Here is a 6000-nt window from a genome sequence, read left to right as displayed (position 1 = left end):
TCGTGTTCATCGACCTTAATAGTAAATACCTGGTATGTTTATAGATGAATACGAACGGCACGGCGTTGTCGTGACCAACGGACGTACATATGGGTTGTACCGACCTTTACAAAGGAATATAACACCTAGCGTGATCTACATATACACGCACGCACGTACGCACGTACATGCGCAGATGGCAATAGATGGGGTATGATTACGTGAAAGAGACAATGTCATCATAACTAACATATTTCCATGTGTGTGATACAGGCATGTCGATCTCTTAATTTCAGTTCAAAATATGTAAAGGCGCCCAACAAGAGGAACATTTACAACAAACATCAATACTGTGCCCACTTCATTCAGTTTTTTTCTTTCCTTCTTTTGAAGAGGGTGGGGCCAAAGCTTCGGTAAAACGTGAAAACACATGTGTATTGATTGTAGTGATACCCTTGAACTTATATTTACATAAATGGCTCAGCACTGCTGTTTGGCATGCAAACATTCTGAGTCCAATTTCGTGACTTCCGATGTGGACCAGGCGTGTTGGAAGTATTGTTTAGACTTAAAATGGTGAATGTAGAGCCATGGCTAGCGAACGCTATCAATAGGGAACGACTTATTCAAATACACGACTAGACCCATCATGATAACAAAAACCCACGAAGTATATATGTGAAATTGTCATACTTTGACGAAGAATGAGCAAGAATTTAATTGCTCACTGTTTCTTGTTTGATGCCGCAGCCAGCAGTAGTCCAGCTATATAGCAGCGGTCTGTGAAAGATCAACATCGGGAACATCTATCTATGCAACTGCGATTCGATGTAGGATACTGTACATGTGTCAACCAAGTGAGAGAATTTCACCTAACGATCTCGCTAGTTACCAGTTACACGCATGCCTTGCTGAAGATCAGTTTTAATCCTGATTTTCACTGTTCAATATTTAACACGGAAGAGATTATGCTAACATAGGCACGTGAGTGTATTTGAATCTCTGAGAGTTCATGACCCTATCTTCATAAAACGAATTCAAATCAGACAACATGATTATGTTAACGATGTCCTTGTAATGTCAACATGACACATTATTTTCACGGTTTTTACCAAGAATCACGTTCTGCCATACTCGTGTTAAGTACTCGGGATCAGTTCTATCAAAGTACCCACGTCTTACTGGTTGGTTGGACTTTTGTACATAACATTCTTCTAGAGGGTCAGGAGTTATCTTGGAGGTTACGGAGACCAACGAGTCGTGACAAATCGATCCAGCGGGTTTGTTTTGGAGATTTTACGAGTGCTTTTTGACCTGTTCCACTAATGTAATTAGTCATAGCTTCAAGTTTCAAAGCAATAAATTTTAAGCCCCATTTGGCATATAACTAATAAACTTTAAACATCGTGCTTACATTCACTTTACTGCGAATATTTCAGTTTGAAATATATGTTGTGTCGTCCACGGTGTTACTGAAACGTACCGGGGGCTATGAATATTCAGACAAAACATATATGATAAACTGAGCATAAAGGCGGGTTAATGCTCGTTAGTACCAAATATATTCCATATATTATTGAAAATTATGCGTTCGTTTCTGAAAAGCAGTCATGGTGAAGAGGCGACTAAATATCACGAATGACTACAAGTAAACATACTTAAAGTGTCTGAGAAGAGGAACACATTTTTGGACCGATTTTATGGAACTTATTTATTGCAATAGGCGGCATTTTGATGTGGATGCTGACACCGTTAAGAAGCAAATGTTACACGACATTTTGAACAAGGTTAATATATACATGGAGGATAAACGAGTGTTAATAATATAAGATTTTTTAAACTTATCCTATCTCACGTTATGCATCTCTCTTTATCACTTCGACCATGTGTGGAAACGTGCTGTCAGCTAAGTTGAATCAAATCTTCCTGGCCTCTGACCATCCGACCTCTGCCCCCGCTATAGACACCTGTCAATCATCTTGCTCGTGCAGCTGAGCTGACCACGTGACGACTTGTAATTGTCATTCTCGTCTTGGAGCTACCCGTATTCAGTGAAGTGGGACAGGTTGGATGGGCATCCATCGCGTGAGATAGGATAAGTATATAAATATACAATTTATAAATTTCCAAATTTTTAAACTTATCCCATCTCACGTTATGCATTATCCCACAGTTGGCAGGAGGGCCGCAGAAACAGAGCCCTCTGACACGCTCCACATGCGAGGATGCATTCCACACGGAGGCCAAGAGAAGCACCAACTCAGGTATATTTCAAGTCTATGCTTGTATAATCAAGTCAGGGTCAGACAATCCAGTGATCAACATTATGAGTATCGATCTACGTATCTGAGATACAATAACATGTGTCAGCGAGTATGACCAGCCGGTCCCGATTAGTCGCCTCTTACAAGTTACCGAATTTTTAATTGACTAAAATCAATTTCTAACACGGCTATTCACGGGTTAAAAACAGAGGAACAGAGGGTGCAAGCTAAATTACGGAATCGCAAATCTGGAAATATCAGTTTGTATACCTATGAATAAATAGCTTCGAAATTGTCCAATCAAAAACTAACATCGAGAAACATGAATCTAGTCCACACCTTTTGTCCTTTGACTTATTGATCACAGTAATGGTTTCAAGGATATGATTCTTCAACTCACAGCAAAGGCGATATAATGCTCCCGGAAGGACTTTCCGAACACAAACTCGGCTCCATCGTCGGCGTGTGCTATGAATTCTTCCACCTGTTTTCCACACCACTGAAACGTTCCGAACCACCACGGTTTTCTTAAGATTAGGAGGGAGAAGGCAAACTGTACCACAATCCCCCAGTACACTGCCAGTTCACCTGAAGACGAAAATGTGTAGTCCAATACATTTGCATGCAGTTTATTTTATTTGTTTGTTGTTTAACACAGGACTCAATATTCAAACTACATGGTTCTTGTCTGAAAAGAATCGTGCCTGGATCGGAGAGTCCAGTGATCAACAGCATGAGCATCGATCCTCCCAAATGGGATACAATGACATTTCAAGAAGATCAGTGATTCCGACCGACCTGTGAAGAATACTGGTCTTCAGTGAGTCATGTTTGTTGTACGAGGCGACTAACGGTATGGGGTGGTCAGGCTCGCTCACTTGTTTGACAAATGTCATCTGTTTCCAGTTGCGCAGATCGATGCACATACTGTTGATCACTGGATTCTTTGGTTCAGATTTGATTATTTGCAGACCAATATAGCTGGAATATTGCTGAATGCGGCGTAATACTAAACTCAGTCAGCCTGACCACCTGCCACCTTTAGCCGCCTATTACGTCAAGCATGGATGGCTGTAGACCAGTTCTAATCAGGATATTTACGTGTTCATTGAGCTTTGTGTACACATATATGTGACCATTGCGATCTTCTGACATGGCACTGGTAGTCACAGAAAACTATTCAGTGATTTTTTTTATAGTTGAAACAGATCATACCCTTACAGTTGTTACATTCGTTGATGAAAGAAGACAGAAGAATGAAATTAAAGTCTTTTCATATGTATGATAATTTTCAGCTGAAAGAAAAGTCGATTGATCCTGACTTTATCATGCCCTTTCGTACCAAACAACGTAGTAATTACAACCGGGTGTTGGCCAAAAAGTGAATTTGTCTTGACGGTAGAAAAGAAACGTTTTCCCCTGAACATGCCTATATGGCGTAAGGCTCCAGAATTGTCACAGTTGTTAACAACAATTCTCGACGATGCAGAAATGATATAATTGGGATTACATTTTTCTTTGCAAAGTACAGATTCTAGTACTCACTTGTCGGGATTCAAACCAACACCAACACCAACACCAACACCAACACCAACACCAACACCAACACCAACACCAGCACCTTCAGCACAAAGTCAGACGCCTAACCCGCTCAGCTTCCGGGGCTTTCCCAAAAATGAACAACTGTGAGTCTGGACCATTGACTTTGTGTAGTATCTTGGTCCGACGATAGTTAATGATACACTTCAAGACCGTACGTATAATCATAATCTTTGATTGAGCAAAAGTGTTCAAATCACTCCATGCAATTAGAAAAGATGTAATGCATCATGTTCTATCTTCATTTACCCTGCTTACCTGGGCCGGACTGGTGAAGAATATATCCCAAACACTACAAAGACGCCCACAAAAGGATGTAACACTATCAAGTCAGGTGCACTTGCAGTGACCTTTCATTGTTTCGTTCACCAGGTACAGAACTCCAAGTACCACAACCATGAGACGAATACACCTTTCATGTCTACGTCTGTGATCAGGGAATGTCCTGTAAGTGACAAAGGACGTGTCGTTGTTTTCGTGAGGACAATGTCATACTCATAATAACATTTATACAGAGCATATATCAAGCTCAGCTGCTCTGTTCTTCCCTCGATCGCTGGATGTCAATCTTATGAAGCGTATTATCAGTCTCAATTCCCTGTGGATCATACAGCTGTTGCTGCCACCAGTTGCACCGAGTTCATGTGGGTTTCCAGTTCACAGCTGGGTGGATACTGACATAGAATTACTGTACTTTGTCCAAGTTCACTGTACGTTGCTGTACCTGCAACTACGTGCTTCAACGTATTCATGTGGCCCTCACCTGCTCATTTCGCAGTGGATTAGTGAGGTTTCTTAAGTGCACAGGGATGTGTACTGTACACCAGCAACCGCTTTCCCCTTGTGATGTTTATAAAATCTACTGACTGAACTCTGAAGACGCGAGATCGAAGAGCTGCAGCAGTTGTCATCAAGGTCCGCTGTGTCAACCGTGTCCATTTCTATCCCAACATCCTTCACTGTTGAAACTCCATTGTCACTTTCCGCATCCTTGGAGTCCATCTTGTTTCAAAGTATCTCTGTGGAAATAATCACTGAGGTTTAGTAGTTCGCGAGAAACAATAATCCTTGCAGGAATAACACATTTTCGATCTAACCATCCCCAAGTTAGCTAAGTATTACTTTCAACGGCTGCGACAACTAAGCATAGTGGTACACTTGGTCCGGTCCAGAAAAGTCATATATGGTGATCGCGCAATATGGAATCAGAGCTAGGCCTTAAATAATGAGATTGACACCAGAAATCTAGTACCGGAAGTAAGGTGGGCCCCGTCTCGCATATCGCAAGCTGGTTCGCACATAGTGCCGGGAACCAGCTTATTACCGGAAGTAGCGCCTCATAAGATTTACCAAGCACGGGCTGTATGTTGCTTTGAGCAACAGAACAGTTACACTGGAGAAATCAGATAAATCAAAATGCAAATTCATAAAATCAACCGAGACAAAATATTTCTACAGTTGTAAAACCCCTGAGTTGTCCATCGTATAATGCACGCAAGATCGCATGCATGTGTTTACAAATCAGTGTTGAACAATGGTAATACCATGTGTTCTCTCATATATACTTAGGAAAACAAACAAGGGAAACATGACAGCACAAGTGTTCATTTATGCTTTTTCCAGGTTTCTTCATAAATGTTTTATTGCAGCACGAAAACAGGAAAAGAATGAAATTACACTTATATTCCCTTTATGTAAAGAGTCGTTAGTTTTGCATTAAATAGGGAATCCGACTTCATTTTGGTAACTGAGGTCTCATTTTTAAATACCGCCACATTTCCTTTGTAGATTTTACTCTTCGGTCCAAATGAGAAGTGTATGAGGCTTGTTTACATCTTTTTCAATCGTGTCAACGTGCGCAGGTCGTCAGAGGAACTAGCTAGGGATTAAGACGAAAAACGAGGAGTCAGTTTAGTTTCACGCTGCTTTCAGCAACATTCCCGTACTACCACGGTAGGGAACACCAGAAATGGCCTTCACACTCTGTGCCCAACAAGAATCGAACCCAGATCTTTTACGTGATGGGCGAACGCATTAACCACCAGGCTAACCCATCGTCCCTGACCTTACGGGACAACTGGCTGGCTGACTGGAAATACGGTTTCTCCGGAGAATATGAACAGGAAGGGAGTCCAAGCGTCATGGACGAATCTAAGAA

The sequence above is a fragment of the Haliotis asinina genome, chromosome 11 (assembly GCF_037392515.1).
Source record: "Haliotis asinina isolate JCU_RB_2024 chromosome 11, JCU_Hal_asi_v2, whole genome shotgun sequence".
NCBI classification, from domain to species: Eukaryota; Metazoa; Mollusca; class Gastropoda; order Lepetellida; family Haliotidae; genus Haliotis; species Haliotis asinina.
The sequence above is the reverse complement of the archived record's forward strand: the minus strand, read 5'-3'. Positions refer to the sequence as shown.